This window comes from Rhinopithecus roxellana, chromosome 15, assembly GCF_007565055.1.
Source record: "Rhinopithecus roxellana isolate Shanxi Qingling chromosome 15, ASM756505v1, whole genome shotgun sequence".
Lineage (NCBI taxonomy): Eukaryota > Metazoa > Chordata > Mammalia > Primates > Cercopithecidae > Rhinopithecus > Rhinopithecus roxellana.
This window is the reverse complement of record NC_044563.1, coordinates 55251071-55267809: the sequence shown is the minus strand read 5'-3', so window position 1 is coordinate 55267809 and position 16739 is coordinate 55251071. Positions and strand designations below refer to the sequence as shown.

The 16739-nt window shown below is 39.3% G+C and overlaps 1 protein-coding gene and 1 pseudogene across 2 annotated transcripts in view; one reads left to right on the top strand and one right to left on the bottom strand.

Moving 5' to 3' along the window:
* Positions 1 to 16739, top strand: part of ACER3 (alkaline ceramidase 3) — a 163653-nt gene that overhangs the window by 39808 nt on the left and 107106 nt on the right. The window lies entirely within an intron of this gene.
* On the bottom strand, positions 1299 to 3038 carry LOC104665083 (annotated as a pseudogene). Its single transcript, XR_748361.2, has one exon. The product of XR_748361.2 is annotated as a thioredoxin reductase 1, cytoplasmic pseudogene (transcript).

The following is a 16739-nucleotide window of genomic DNA, read 5'->3' as shown; positions in this document are numbered from 1 at the left end:
AAAAGTCAAAACCACTTGGTTTTTAAATGAAAATCCTTCACATCCACCTGTGTTCAAAATAATAATAATAACTTATGATATTAATAACTTCCTTTAAAAAGAAATTACCACAAAAGATTTAAATCATAAGCATGAAAAGACTTATTTTCCTACTAATGTAGTCTTAGAAGGGAATAGATACCTAACACCATTATACGTTGTGTTTTTAGCATAAAGGTAAAGCTACCAGAAAAACTTTTTTTTTTTTTTTTTTTTTTTTTGGAGACGGAGTCTGGCTCTGTCGCCAGGGCTGGAGTGCAGTGGCCGGATCTCAGCTCACTGCAAGCTCCGCCTCCCGGTTCCCGCCATTCTCCTGCCTCAGCCTCCCGAGTAGCTGGGACTACAGGCGCCTGCCACCTCGCCTGGCTAGATTTTTGTATTTTTTTGGTAGAGACGGGGTTTCACCGTGTTAGCCAGGATGGTCTCGATCTCCTGACCTCATGATCCGCCCGTCTCGGCCTCCCAAAGTGCTGGGATTACAGGCTTGAGCCACCCGCGCCCGACCCAGAAAAACTTTTAAACAAGTTACGTGTTTTCCATTGCAAATGATCTCAGCTTGCTTAGACCAACACACAATAAACTAAAGACAGAAAGATACGTACTGTTTCTCCCCCATTTCTGGTGTATGTCTGCCTCCATGACAAATAATGGTGAGAATCACACTGTACTACCAAATGCCAGGCAATGGCTGGCCAGGTAGCCATTTCCCTTCCTAAACAGACCTTAAAATAATAATCATCTGTGACGTAGCACACAGAGGCCAATTTGGCTAGAGTCGATTGCAGATGTACTTGTTTTGGGCATATATGAGAGAAGAAGCTGCTGAGCAGGTCAGTAAAGAACAGTCCATTTCAGCTGCAGGACAGTTCTCTTTCCTGGGACAAGCCTACAAAGCCTCCAAGGGAGCCAAACTATCCCTTCCATGCAACAAGACACCTTGTATGGATACTCTAGCCATGACTTACTTTTGGACAAAAATCAACTGCTAACGTTTTTCATCTCTAATATCATTAACACCATGGAGAAAAAAGAAAAAAAATCAACATTAGAAAACTTGACAACGAGAATAAGAAAATCCACAAGGAAAGGTCATGCTAGAACTGATTTGACAGTTGTTCCATCACCGCCTACCCCATGGGCTTGAGACTCGTGACTTCATGGATGCATCCCTTCGATGCCCTGCCAAATATCAGCTTCAAGTCTGTCAGTGACCCCAGTGTGATGCTGCCTGCCTTCTATTCACCAACTCCTATCCAAAAGATCCAAGGGGGCCTTGGGCGGTGGTAAGCACAGGATACGTGGGTGCCGAGAGCCCAAGAACCCTCTAGAAAGCTTCGCCTTGGATTTGGGCACGGAAACGAGTGAGTGGTTTGGCATCTTGGCAACAGCATCCACACTGGGGCTTAACCTCAGCAGCCAGCCTGGAGGATGCTTGCCCCGGAGCGCTTGGTCACAGACAATGTTGTGAATACCTCTGCACAGACAGGGTGGATTCCAGTTGTGCTGTCCAGCTGCTTTTTGGTCAGTCCACATTTGAGTGCAGCTGCGAAGCCTTGTGTAACTTCTCCAGCATTTGGACCCAGTACGTGAAAGCCCACAACACGTTCATTGTCTTTAGTATTACAGATTATTTTTGCATAACATTTGTTGTTATCTCTTGATGGAATCGTCCATTCCAATGGCCAAAAGTAACTATGGTAAAACTCAATATTTTCTTCCCCAAACTTCTCCACAGCTTTCTCCTCAGAAAGGCCACAAGCACCATATTCCAAAGGAGTAAATACAGTGATTGGAACATTTTCATAGTCACACTTGACAGTGGAACCTGCATAGAGCCTCTGAGATTGCAACTGGGGTGAGCTCCACCTTATCCTCCAATATATCGCCAATGGCATAGATGTAAGGCACATTGGTCTGTTCTTCATCTGTGACAGGTATTTTTCCAGTCTTTTCATTTATCTTCACCCCTACAGTTTCTAAGCCAATTTTTCTTGTGCAAGCATCTCTTCCTATTGCCAGCAACACCGTATTATACTCTCCTTCAATGATTTCCTCACTATTGGTGGACTGAGCTACTACTCTGAGTCGGCCTGGTGTCCCCGCTTCAATTTGTTCAATTTTAATTGGTACAAACTGTCTTATAAACTTGATGCCATGTTCTTCCATATGTTCACCAATTTTGTTGGCCATGTCCTGGTCAAATCCTCTAAGAAGAATGGACCTAACCATAACAGTGACATCTAAACCAATACCAGCAAGAAATCCAGCACCCTCCAAAGCGACATAGAATGCTCCAACGACCAGGGTCTTACCCGGGCAGTAAGGCAAGGAGAAAAGATCATCACTGCTAATGCAGTATTCTTTGTCACCAGGGATGCCCAAGTAACGTGGTCTTTCACCAGTGGCAATGAGAAATCTCTCTGCTGAATAAATTTTTTCTTTGCCTTTATTATTTGTTGCCTTAATCCTGTGAGGACCAATAAACTGCCCGTAAGCATTCTCATAGACAACTTTTTTCTCCCACAGCGCTACTCGGTAGCCCCAATTCAAAGAGCCAGTGTGATTCTGTACAGCTTCTATCATTCTGTCCCAGTCATGCTTAACTGTCTCCTCGACTTTCCATCCATAGTTTCGAGAGTCTTGTAGGGCTTGTCCTAACAAAGCTGCTTGATGCATCAGTTTTTTAGGTATGCAACCCACATTCACACATGTTCCTCTGAGACCCCATCTAGTTCCAAGAGGGGTGGGAGTGACAAAGTCCAGGACCATCACCTTCTTGCCATATTGGGCTGCCTCCTTAGCAGCTGCCAGGCCTCCTGAGCCACCTCCAATGATGATAAGGTCATAGTCATAGGACTCGGGAAGATCCTCAGTGCCGTTCATTTTTAGTAGCTTTTGAAGTCTGCCCTCCTGATAAGCAAGAATTTGAGAATGATGAAGACATCAGGCACTCCTTCAGGACTCGACCACCTTTCTCTCCGCCGCAAATGCTGGACTGAAGGAAATTACAAAAGATTTTTTGTACATTGTTTATATAACATTGGCTGACAGTAAAAATTGGAAATAAGCTAAATGTTACTTAATAGACAATTGTGTAAATAAAATATGATGTAGCCTTATAATAAAATACTACGTAGCCAACAAAAGGATTGAAATTATATATATTGAAAACATAATTAGGGCTCTGGCTCCATTTCTCTTAGTCCCCCCCATTCTTTCCTCTTTATATTTCCAGTTTGTCATATTACTGGACAACCTTAATCACCAGCTAAGACCTGGAAAAACGCTGGAGTTATGCAATAAAAAGGTTCCCATATCTGGAACCATTTTGGAACACCTAATTTTAAACTAATTTTTAATTATTGGCCCTTTAAATTTTTGCTTGTTAGAACAGGAAAACTTCTTTGCTGTTTGGATATGAAAGGGATTCTGAAAAGGGATTATTTCAACTGTTCAAATTCTTGAAACATCTTTACACAGGTACTATTCATGGGATCCTTACTGTTGTACAAAAGCCCATGCTTCCAGAGTTGCATCAGGACCTTTCATAAAGTTTTATTCTTCATTTTTGTCCTCCTATGCCATAGTTAAGGGGCATAAAAAAAACTAGTGGAGTGGGCTTGGTGGCTCACACCTGTAATCCCAGCACTTTGGGAGGCTAAGGTGGGCGGATCGCTTCAGCTCAGGAGTTCGAGATCAGCCTGGGCAACATGGTGAAACCCTGTCTTAAAAAAAAAAAAAAAGAAAAGATTAGTAGAATCCCCCCTCCAAGCTTTCTCACTACTGTCCCACTAAGTGGAAATCTTTGAAACAGAAGTATATTATGGGAACGTTGCTAAAGAAGGCCCCTCTGCCCGCTTAAATCCTCCCAATTCTGGCAGCCTGTGAATAGAAGATTGGCTTGATCCTATGATAGACTTTGAGACTCATATTAGACTGGTGCTGTACTCTTCTTTTCTCAAACTTTTTGCTTTCAGGACCACCTTCTGCTCTTAAAACTATTGAGAACCTAGAAGAGCTTTATATGTGGATTTTTTCTACTGAAGTCAGCTGGATTTTCATATATGCTTTTGCATTTAATCTGTGTAATCTGTTGTTTTGGTTGATATATTTAAAGAAAATTAGGCTTTACACAGATATATGTAGTTGTTGAAGGGAGGTTTTGTTGTTGTTGGTGTTGGTTTTTTGTTTGTTTGTTTGTTTTTGAGACAGAGTCTTGCTGTTGCTCTGTTGCCCATGCTGGAGTGCAGTGGTGCAATCTCAGCTCACTGCAACCTCCACCTCCTGGGCCCAAGTGCTTCTCATGACTCAGTCACCCGAGTAGCTGGGATTAGGAGGTGTGTGCCACTACACCTGGCTAATTTTTGTATTTTTGTAGAGACAGGGTTTCAACGTGTTGGCTAGGCTGGTCTCAAACACCTGGCCTCAAGTGATCTGCCTGTTTCAGCCACCCAAAGTGCTGGGATTATAGGCATGAGCCACCATGCCTGGCCAGGGAGGAGCATTTTAATAGCCTTTCTAGATAATTGTGGATGTTCTTTGATATTATATATACCAAAACTTGACAAGTAGTAGTGTTAAGGTTAATTGGAATGTGGAATCTGAGATCATATCATTGAATTTTTCTTACCACCATACATTAAGATCCATTGGCCTTTCTTGCACTTTGAATGGCCTTTTACCTATGCATCATTTTATAGCACTGTGCATAGATCATTTGGAAAATGTTGGTTTGCTGTTGATGCAGATCTTCCAGATGTTGAGATATTTCTTTATGTAATATTTAAAAAATCACACGTGTTATTATTATCATCTCTGACATCATCAGACGTCTTTAAGTATTGGGAAGCTGTCAAGCTCATTGTGGTAGATGCACATTTTCCAAAATTCTTATTTTTGCTTGAATTTCATTGCTGGCAAAAAAAGGAAAATATACTTAGCTGTTTTTTTTTTGAAAAGACAAGGCTCAATTTGCTCATTTCTAGGAAAGCATCTTCCAAATACCCAGGAATGAATAATCATAGTTTACTCGTCAGTTTGTCTTTTAGGTAAAAATGTGGTTGATGAAAAAAGCGGCCAGGTTGAGCTCACATCTCAAAACAGTCATACAAGTGCTATTCCTTGAGACAACATTATACTTTGGTATATAGTAGAAATTCTTTATGCAAATTCCATTTAATGATAGAGAATATTAAAAAGATGTGCACCTAAGAGTTGAGATTTAATACAATTAGTACTTTTTATTGCTTCATCAAAGGCACTGTTAATTGAAGCTGACTTTTTTTTTTAGCTATGAATATATGGTAGTGGAAAAGAATACAATGATTATAGTACAGACTGGTTACTACTGCCCTAATTTGTGCAAAAGTGTACCCACCATTGCTTTTATGCCATTAATGTAAATGTGCCATTAGTGTAAATGTCAATACAGTGCATAAGTTAAATAACTCTAAGTATTATGAAAATAGTTTTGACCTCAAAAGACTCCAAAAAGGGTACATCAACCAGTTTGAGAACTGTTGCTTTAACCTACTAAAAAAGATTTGTCTACTTGAACGTAGTATTTACATTTCACTTTTTGGAGTCTGCTGCTTTATAGAGGAAGGTTTTGTTTGTTTGTTTTTTGAGACAGAGTCTTGCTATATTGCCCAGGCTGAATTCAAACTCCTGGGCTCAAGTGATCCTCCCACTTCAGCCTTCTGAATAGTTGGGACTACAGGTGCATGCTGCTCTGCCCGACTTATAGAGGAGTTTTAATAGAGTATATTTTAGCCGTAAGTAAGAAGATATAATTAATTTCTCATTTCAGATAATGGGCCCTATTCTATGCAGAGACTTCTTCAAAATCCTCATTGGTGATCTTCCTACCACCAGAGGAAGTTTTATATATTTCCTCTTCTATTTAAAGGCTTTTTCAACAACTAGATCTGATGAGATGCCTTATAATCTTGGCATCAGGAAAGACTTTAAATTCTGAGAACCCGTGCCAAGATTGCAAGGAGGGAACACTATTTGTTAATTAAAGAATATACAGATTTCTAGGGAAAATGAGTTCCTTTTGTGGCCTTTTTGCTAATATTAAAAACAACACCACTAATATAGTAGCCCATATCTATTAGGACCTTGTATATGTCAGCCACTATGCTAAGAATTTTATTATAATGAAAAATCTGTTTGGGAATATTTATGATGAATGCCCTGCATATTTAAAGTTATTTTTTCTTTTCTCCTATGGAAAGAAAGCAGATAACTTTCTTAATACTTCTGACATTTTATTAGTTTTTCAGCAGCGTAATCATTATATTGCATGCTTTTTGGTGGTCTTCTGTATGACCAATTTGGAATATCAGTTGGAAACATATCCTTTCATCATCGAAATCTTAGTCAAATGTATGTCTTTCTTCTCTTTGAATTTTCCTATCTCACAGATATCTTAATTCAAGCTCCCATTATAATTTATATTGCAGTATTGTCCTATTTTGTCCTTTTGTATCCTCTTGCTAACATCTCCAGACTATTAGGCTTATCTTAAAGTTAATTGTCTTTTTATCCTTCCTCTTTATCATTTGCTCTTTATTTTTTAGGGAGATCACAGACATGTTATTCATGTTTATCTTCTAGTTTATCTTAGTAGCTTTATCTCCTGACATTCCTTTCCCCTAGACATGTTACTTTGTAGTATTCCCTAGGCACACTATGTTCTCCTGTTTTTTGCACATATATGGTTGACCCTTGAATAACATGGAGGTTGGGGTGCTGAGCACAACCCCCGACCCCAGTCAAAAATTTGTGTACAATTTTGACTCTCCAAAAGCCTAATTACTAATAGCTTACTGTTGACTGGAAGCCATACTGATAACATAAATCGTTGATCATTAACACATATTTTGTGCATGTATTATATACTGTATTCTTCTTACAATAAAGTAAGTGAAAGAAAATAAAATGTTATTAAGAAAATCAGGGCCAGGTGCAGTAGCTCATGTCTGTAATCCTGGTGCTTTGGGAAGCCAAGGTGGGGAAGATTGCATGAGGCCAAGAGTTCAAGACCAGCCTGGGCAACATAGCAACAGCCTGTCTCTAAGAAAATCATAAGGAAGAGAAACTATATTTACTATTCATTAAGTGGAAGTGGATTGTCATAAAGGTCTTCATCCTCATCATTTCACATTGAGTAAGCTGAGGAAGAGGAGGAGCTGGTCCTGTCTCAGGGGGTAGCAGAGGCAGAAGAGGTGGAGAAGGTAGAAAGGGAGGCAGGAGAGGCAGGCACAGTTGGTGTGACTTTATGGAGACATGTGTAATTTCTGTCTAACTTTTTTGCGTTTTCATTTCTCTAAGAATGTTTCTATATGATAACCATATTTTTCCACTATTTGCTTTAGTTTCAGTGCTAGTATCGTATAAGGGTCTATGTCGTAAAAGGAGTCAAAGCAGTCTTGAATAATAGGAACCCTTCTGGCCAGGTGAGGGGTCTTACTTCCATAATCCCAGCACTTTGGAAAACTGAGTGGAAGGATTGCTTGAGGCCAGAAGTTTAAGACCAGCCTGGACAACATAGTAAGACTCTGTCTCTATTAATCAAGATAATAAATAAAATAATAGGAACCCTTCTGCCAGATTGTCTAATGTCAGTTTGTTTTCAGGCACTGCTTCATCTACATCTTCTTCCCCATTCTGGCATTGTTTCAGAAGCACTCATTTCTATCAAGTCATCTTCTGCTAATTCCTGTGATGTAGTATCTATTAGTTATTTAATTTCTCCAAGATCCGTATCTTGAAACCCTTCACCTTCTACCTTTTTGCCATATCTATAATCTGTTTCATGATTTCCTTGACTGACTGACTGATCCTGTTGTAAATCCTGTGAAGTCATGTGTATGACATCTAGACACAATTTTCTCCAGCAGGAATCTATTGTTTTGGGGCTTGATGGTATTCATTACTTTTTTCTATAATGATGGCATCTTCTATGGTGTAATTTTCCAGACTTTCATGATGTTCTCTCTATGGGCCTCTCTTTCATAGCATTGACAATCTTTTCCATAGAGTACTGTGTTTACATGAGTCTTAATGGTCCTTATGATCCCCTGATTTAGAGATGTTGCATTTAAGGGGGTAGATCACCTTGATACTTTTGGTGTTGAACTTATGGGGTTCTCAGTGGGCAGACACATTTTCCAACATTGTTCAACATTAAAAAAAAAAAAAAAAAAAAAAAAAAAAGCCTTTAAAAGACAGTTCCTTACTAGCAAGATACTTCTGACCTCAGGAACAAAGCATCAATGGAACCAATCCAGAAAAGGGTTCTTGTCTTCCAGGCATTTTTGTTGCATAACCAGAGACTGGCAGCTGGTTTTGTCTTTTCCCTTCAAGATTCGAGGGTTAGCAGCTTTATAGATAAGGGCAGTCCTGATCATAAATCCAACTGCATTTGCACAAAGTAGTAGACCTATCCCTTCCTGCCTTAAATCCTGATACTTGCTTCTCTTCCTTACTAATAAATGTCCCTTGTGGCATTTTTTTTCCAGAATAGGGTACTTTTGTTTGCATTAAAAACCTGTTCAGGCAGATATTCTTTCTCCTCAATATTCTTAATGGCATCTGGGAACTCATCTTCTATCTTTTGATCTACAGAAGCTGCTTCTCCTGCCATCTTGACATTTTAAAGCCAAACCCCTTTCTAAAATTATCAAACCATCCTGTGCTGGCATTAGATCTCCAGCTTTAGATCCTTCACCTTTCTTTTGCTTGAAGTCATCCTATAATGACTTTGTTTTTTCTCGAATCATATGAGAATCTATAGATAGGCCTTTCCTATAGCAATCCCAGACCCGCATAAAAGCTGCATTTCAATACAAGATAAAAAGGTATTTCACAAAAAGTGCAAAGTTTTTGCTCCTGCTGGCATAGCTGCAGTGATGCCTTCACAGATTCCCTTTTCATTTTTTTTACAGTGATCTTTACACTAGATTCATTTGTTTTGAAATGGTTGGCAACTGCAGCTGCAGACCTCGAAGTACAGTACATATCAAGCAATTAAACCTTTTCTTGTTATGTAATGACTTTTCTCTGCTTCTTGGGAGCACTTCTAGCATCATTAGTGACACTTCATATAGGTCCTGTGTGTTATTCAAGGTTTACAATATTGCACTAAACACGATAAAAATACTTGAGAATCACAAGAGATCACTTTTTACTGCTATATGTAATTTACTAGAGAGATGAACGGCTCACAACGAGATGATTAGCATCACATAGTGTTTTAAGCAGATGCTCGTGAGACTTGACCTCACCACAGTAGTAACTGGAGATGGCTTTGAAATTATTACAGTAGTTGCGGTATGTACTAAGTTAATCTTATGCAGTTATGATTTAATACTACATCTTCACATTTGTTTCTATTTTTCTTGACTGTAAATAGTGCTGTGTACCATCTGTAAGTATATGTGTAAGTTCTGATAAATTTTAACTTTTTATAATAGATTTATGTATATGTTAGTAAATGATAAAATAGAGTAGTATTTACATATGTTTTATGCATCCATGACATACCTTTTTCTTAATTTTTTTATATTTCCAAGCTACATAGTTTGTCTACAAGTTTTTTCAAATTGTCACAAACCTCCAAAAAATTTTCCAATATATTTATTGAAAAAAACCCACATAGTATACCTGTGCAGTTCAAACCTGTGTTGTTCAAGAGTCAACTATATGTGTTATCTCTGCCCTGAATAACCTTCTCCTATGCATCCTTTAAATTCAAATATTATCCCTTCAGTGAAACCTTTATCAATTGTACCAAGCCAAAGAAGCAAAAAAGGAAATGCAACACCAGTAATCACTCTGCCCAGCATCGATTTTACAATGAAATTGCCTTCAACCAAATGAATGGAAACCGTCCCGCTACACACACCTTTTTTGGCCAAGGGAATCCCAAAGAACCTGAAAAACTGGTTCAGGCCATGACAGGAAAAGAGAGGTCTGACATGTCTGCTTGTAACCCCTCCCTTTGGAGCTCAGGCACAAGCTGACCAGTGTCAACATTAAAATAGAGATCATAAAAGACTGACAACCAGATTCTTTTTGCAATAAGATACACAACTGCAACCCGACTCTCTGTTATAGCATCACATGATAGATGGCAGGCCCTGAAGGAAATAAAAGTCTTTTACCCCAAACAATATTTCTTTGACATATTTTGAAATGGCCCTGCAAAGCCATCTCTTATGGGGAAAATTTGCGTATAGAGAATCTTCTTCCCTTTCAAGGTCTTTTCCTTATCCAGGAGAGTCTGACATCTTTTAAGGTCTGATAGGAGACATTTACCATCTATTATTCTCTCTGAAGTCTCCAACTCAGAGACTTCACCTGTATAATAAGAACATAACAAGAACTTGTTATTGGCTTCCAATCCCCCTTATTTTTATTTTTATTTTTATTTATTTATTTATTTATTTTGAGATGAAGTCTCACTCTGTCGCCCAGGTTGGAGTACAATGGTGCAATCTTGGCTCACTGCAACCTCAGCCTCCTGCGTTCAAATGATTCTCATGCCTCAGCCTCCCAAGAAGCTGGGATTCGAGGCACACATCCCCAAACCCAGCTAATTTTTGTATTTTTAGTAGAGACGAGGTTTGACTATGTCAGCCAGGCTAGTCTCAAACTCCTGACCTCAAGTGATCCTCACCTGCGACCCCACCCCGGCCCCAAAAAGTACTGGGATTACAGACGTGAGCTGTTACACTCTGCCCAATCCCCCTTATCTTAACTGAAGCATTTATTTCTGCCTACTTCAGCTCTTTAGGAAAACCTCAACTCTTTCCACCAATTGTCAATCAGGAAATCTTTAAATCCACGTATGATCTGTAAGCCCTCCCTGCCACCCCCCATAAAGATGTCCCACCTTTCTGGGCCGAACCAATGTATACCTTACATGTATAAATTTATGTCTTTGACTATAACTTCTGTCTCCCTAAATTGTATAAAGCCAAGCTGTAACCCAGCCACCTTGGACACATATTCCCAGGACCTCCTAAGGCTGTGTCATGGCCGTGGTCACTTATATTTGGGTCAGAATAAACCTCTTCAAATATTAAAATAAAAATTTTTTAAAAATGAAATGGGTAAAATTGGGACCTGACTGGAGATGAGGCACAATTAAACTGCACAAGCAGGTGACCTAGACTCCATGGTACCACCTCCTACTGTTTTGCTGCCCCTCTCAACCCACATCTGTGGCCTCATGGAAAAGTTCTTAACTAGTTAATTATTTGCTATAAGTCTCTCTCTCTCTCTCTCTCTCTCTCTCTCTCTCTCTCTCTCTCTCTCTCTCTCTGTGTGTGTGTGTGTGTGTGTGTGTGTATGTGTGTGTGTGTGTATTTGAGATGGAGTCTCCCTCTGTTGCCCAGGCTGGAGTGCAGTGGCACAATCTCAGTTCACTACAACCTCCGCCTCCCAGATTCAAGTGGTTTTCCTACCTCAACCTCCCAAGTAGCTGGCATTGCAGGCACACGCCACCATGCCCGGCTAATTTTTGTATTTTTAGTAGAGATGAGGTTTCACCATGTTGGCCAGGCTGGTTTCGAACTCCTGACCTCAGGTGATTCACTCACCACGGCCTCCCAAAGTGCCGGGATTACAGGCATGAGCCACCACACCTGGCCATGTGTGTATTTTTTTTAGTGAAAATGTGATTGCGCATTATGAAATATTTTGTGGCTTGAATAAAGTATGATTTAGAAGATAATTTTTTTTATTTTATGAGCTTACCTTTAAAAAAAATTGAATCTACATTTCTCTATCAAAAGTAAAACAATATCTATTGACTCCCCTCATGTAAAATAATGTATTTAGCATATGTTGTTCTTTTACTTTTTTCTTACTTTACTTTTTATCATGGCAAGTCAAGGAAAGAGGGCCTGAAATATAGCAGTGATAATGGGGTGAACGGGGTGAACTCTACTGCAGTGAGCATTTCCATCCATTGCCCCTAGACCTTCTGCCTTCTGTGGTAGCTCAAGACCCCTTCCCATTTCTTTCTTTTTTTCTTTTCCTTCTCCGCCAACTAGGAAGACTCTTCTATATGCATATAAAGCATGAAACAAGACATTTGTGTAAATGTACATAAGGAAGTATAAACAAGGTTGTTCATGGCAGTATTGTTTAACAAAAACATAGGAAACAATCTGGAATGTTCATTAGTATGGGAATGGATAAACAAAATGTGGTATATATTTCTATCATAGCATATTATACAGAAATTAAAAGGAAAAAAGTATAGTATCTAGTAGATCTCTCAAGAATAATTTGTATTGATAAAAGCTATTTGCAAAATGATATGTGCACTTATTTCAATAAAATAAGAAAACAAAGCAAAACTGTTGGCACACATTTATGTAAAATCATTTAAAAATGAATTATAGTGATACACACCAAATTAACACTAACCATTACGTCTGGAAATGCATGAAGGGGAATTGGCTGGACAGATGGTTGACTTTTGAAACTGCTTTTGCAAAGATTATGACAGTGAGAGAAAGTTAACATGGCTGACTCCATCTTGCTTCTAGCCTCACAGGCTGGGCTGTCTTCATTCATTACGGGGTGTAGGTAAAGCTAACCATGGGAGGAATTTAGTTTATAGTTTTTAACTTTGAAGCAAGGATGATGATATTCCTTCCCTAAAATTGATCCCCTGCGTGCTCAGGGGCTGAAACTGCCTTTGTAAGACTAATGAAAGGCCACAAGATTAGGATTATGGGAGGGGCCTGAATTCTGCTCAAGTATAGATGTAGTTTCTATAATCCCTTACTGCTCAGGAGTCACAGGCCAGAGGACACACATTTGTGACTTCTCCGATTACTCCTACTATTGGTACTTGGAATTCAGATTTTTGCATTCTGGCACTGAGATTTGTAACTCAACTGGTCCTGTTGCCCCCTAACCAGAAACAGTCTCAGCACAAGAGGATCGTTTTCCACACCCCTATGATTATATCTCCAACCAATCAGCAGCACCCATTCCCTAGTTCCCTGCCCACCAAATTATCCTTGAAAATCCCTAACCTCCAAGCCTTCCGAGAGGCTAATTTGAGTAATCACTCTGTCTTCCATGTGGCCAGCTTCACGTCAGTTAAAATCTTTCTTTACTGCAGTACCATGATCTCAGTGAACTGGTTTTGTCTGTGCAGTAATCCAGAAGATCTCCTCAGGCAATTACACTTTGACTTTTTTTGTATTATTTTATTTTATTTTTATTTTAAATATTGAGATGGGATCTCACTGTGTTGCTCAGACTCATCCTGAACTCCTGAGCTCAAGCAATCCTCCCACCTCAGCCTCCCAAAGTGTTGGGATTATAGGCATGAGCCACCGTGCCTGGACATGACTTTATCTGTAGTAGTTTTTTGTGTTTATTCAAATAAATGCTCGATAGAGACATAACAAAATATAAACAATGATAAATTTTTAGGCGTGAGCCTGTTTGTTACATTGTTCTTTATTCTGAATTTTACAGTTTCTCAAATTAAAAACAAAGGGTCATGTTGTATAGCATCTGGTGCAAAATAGATATTTAATTCACTTCTCTCCCTGTTTTTTTTTTTCACCCTTTTTTATAGGATTGGATCATCAACTTACATTAGACAGCCAGTTTAATACCCCAATTATTTAAAGCTTCTCTTGTCACTTTAAAGTGAATCCCTCCAATGAGGTGCAAATTCAGGAAACAAGCATTCTTTATGATAGGGCCAGGAACTGGTTTTTATGAGTATAATCAGTGGCCCCATCACAACACCTTTTATGTTATCTGGTTATTGCTTCTGCACTTGAAAGTCTTGTGTAGATCACAGCTCACTAGACACTATTTCAAAGAAATTTATTGTGAAACTTGTGTAATTTAGCCGATTTATTCTTAGTGGACATGGTGTCTGTGTTTATGTCTCTATTTTTGTGGTTCTCTTTGATATTGTTTCCAATAAGGATGACTGTTAAACTCATGGGCACATTAAATAATATGTATATATGTGATTTTCTTGAGTGTTTTATTGTTTTCACCTTGATTTCTGACTGTTCAAATTTACAAGATTGTTTTTGAATTGAATAAAATAAACCAATAAAGCTGGGCACGGTGACTCACACCTGTAATCCCAGTGCTTTACAAGGCCAAGGTAGGTGGATCACTTGAGTCTGGAGTTCAAGACCAGCCTGGTCAACACAGTGAAACCCAGTCTCCACCAAAAAATACAAAAATTAGCCGGGCACGGTGGTGCATACCTATAGTCCCAGCTACTTGGAAGGCTGAGGTGGGAGAATCACTTGAACCCAAGAGGGAGAGCTTGTAGTGAGCCGAGATCACACCACTGCACTACAGCCTGGGTGACACAGTGAGATCCTGTCTCAAAAAATAAAATAAATTAAAAAATAAGCCAATAAGTTCCAGTTTTATAAGGCTGTTGTTGCTTGTCATTATATATGAATTATAATTTTCGCCGGGCATAGTGGCTCACACCTGTAATCCCAGCACCCTGGGAGGCCAAGGCAAGTGGATCACCTGAGGTCAGGAGTTCGAGACCAGCCTGGCCAACATGGTGAAACCCTGTCTCTACTAAAAATACAAAAATTAACTGGACGTGGTGGCACAGGCCTATAATCCCGGCTACTTGGGAGGCTGAGGCAGGAGAATCACTTGAACCTGGGAGGTGGAGGTTGCAGTGAGCCGAGATCACACCACTGCACTCTGGCCTGGGTGACAGAACAAGACTCCATCTTGATTGTATGATTGTATATTTAGAAAATATGATTGTATATTTAGAAATGGTATGATTTTATATTTAGAAAACATATGATTGTATAATAATATGACTGTATATTTAGAAAACACCATCGTTTCAGCCCAAAAACTGCTTAAGCTGATAAACAACTTCAGCAAAGTCTCAGGATACAAAATCAATGTGCAGAAATCACAAGCATCCCTATACACCAATAATAGACAAACAGAGAGTCAAATCATGAGTGAACTCCCATTCACAATTGCTACAAAGAGAATAAAATACCTCGGAATACAACTTACAAGGGATGTGAAGGACCTCTTCAAAGAGAACTACAAACCACTGCTCAAGGAAGTAAGAGAGGACACAAACAAATGGGAAAACATTCCATGCTCATGGATAGAAAGAATCAGTATTGTGAAAATGGCCATATTGCCCAAAGTAATTTATAGATTCAGTGCTATTCCCATCAAGCCACCATTGACTTTCTTCACAAAATTAGAAAAAACGACTTTAAATTTCATATGGAACCAAAAAAGAGCCCGTATAGCCAAGACAATCCTAAGCAAAAAAGAACAAAGCTGGAGGCATCATGCTACCTGACTTCAAACTATACTACAAGGCTACGGTAACTAAACTGGTACCAAAACAGATATATAGACCAATGGAACAGAACAGAGGCCTCAGAAATAAGACCACACACCTATAACCATCTGATCTTTCACAAACCTGACAAAAACAAGCAATGGGGGAAAGGATTCCCTATTTAATAAATGGTGTTGGGAAAACTGGCTAGCCATATGCAGGAAACTGAAACTGGACCCCTTCCTTACACCTTATACAAAAATTAACTCAACATGGATTAAAGAGTTAAATGTAAAACCTAAAACCACAAAAACCCTAGAAGAAAACCTAGGCAATACCATTCAGGACGTCGGTATGGGCAAAGACTTCATGATTAAAACACCAAAAGCAATGGCAACAAAAGCCAAAATTGACAAATGGGATCTAATTAAACTAAAGAACTTCTGTACAGCAAAAGAAACTATCATCAGGGTGAACAGGCAACCTACAGAATGGGAGAAAATTTTTGCAATCTATCCATCTGACAAAGGGCTAATATCCAGAATCTACAAGGAATTTAAACAAATTTACAAGAGAAAAACAACCCCATCAAAAAGTGGGCGAAGGATATGAGTAGACACTTTTCAAAAGAAGACATTCATACGGCCAACAAACATATGAAAAAAAGCTCACCATCACTGGTCATTAGAGAAATGCAAATCAAAACCACAATGAGATACCATCTCATGCCAGTTAGAATGGCAGTCATTAAAAAGTCAGGAAACAGTAGATGCTGGAGAGGATGTGGAGAAATAGGAAAGCTTTTACACTGTTGGTGGGAGTGTAAATTAGTTCAACCATTGTGGAAGACAGCGTGGCAATTCCTCAAGGATCTAGAACCAGAAATACCATTTGACCCAGCAATCCCATTACCAGGTATATACCCAAAGGATTATAAATCGTTCTGCTATAAAGGCACATGCACATGTATGTTCTTTGCAGCACTATTCACAATAGCAAAGACTTGGAACCAACCCAGATGCCCATCAATGATAGACTGGATAAAGAAAATGTGACACATATACACCATGGAATACTATGCAGCCATAAAAAAGAATGAGTTCATGTCCTTTGCAGGGACATGGATGAAGCTGGAAACCATCATTCTCAGCAAACTAACACAGGAACAGAAAATCAAACACCGCATGTTCTCCCTCATAAGTGAGAGCTGAACAATGAGAACATATGGGCACAGGGAGGGAAACATCACACACTGGGGCCTGTTGGTGGTTGGGGGGGCAAGGGCAGGGATAGCATTAGGAGAAATACCTAATGTAGATGACGGGTTGATAGGTGCAGCAAACCACCA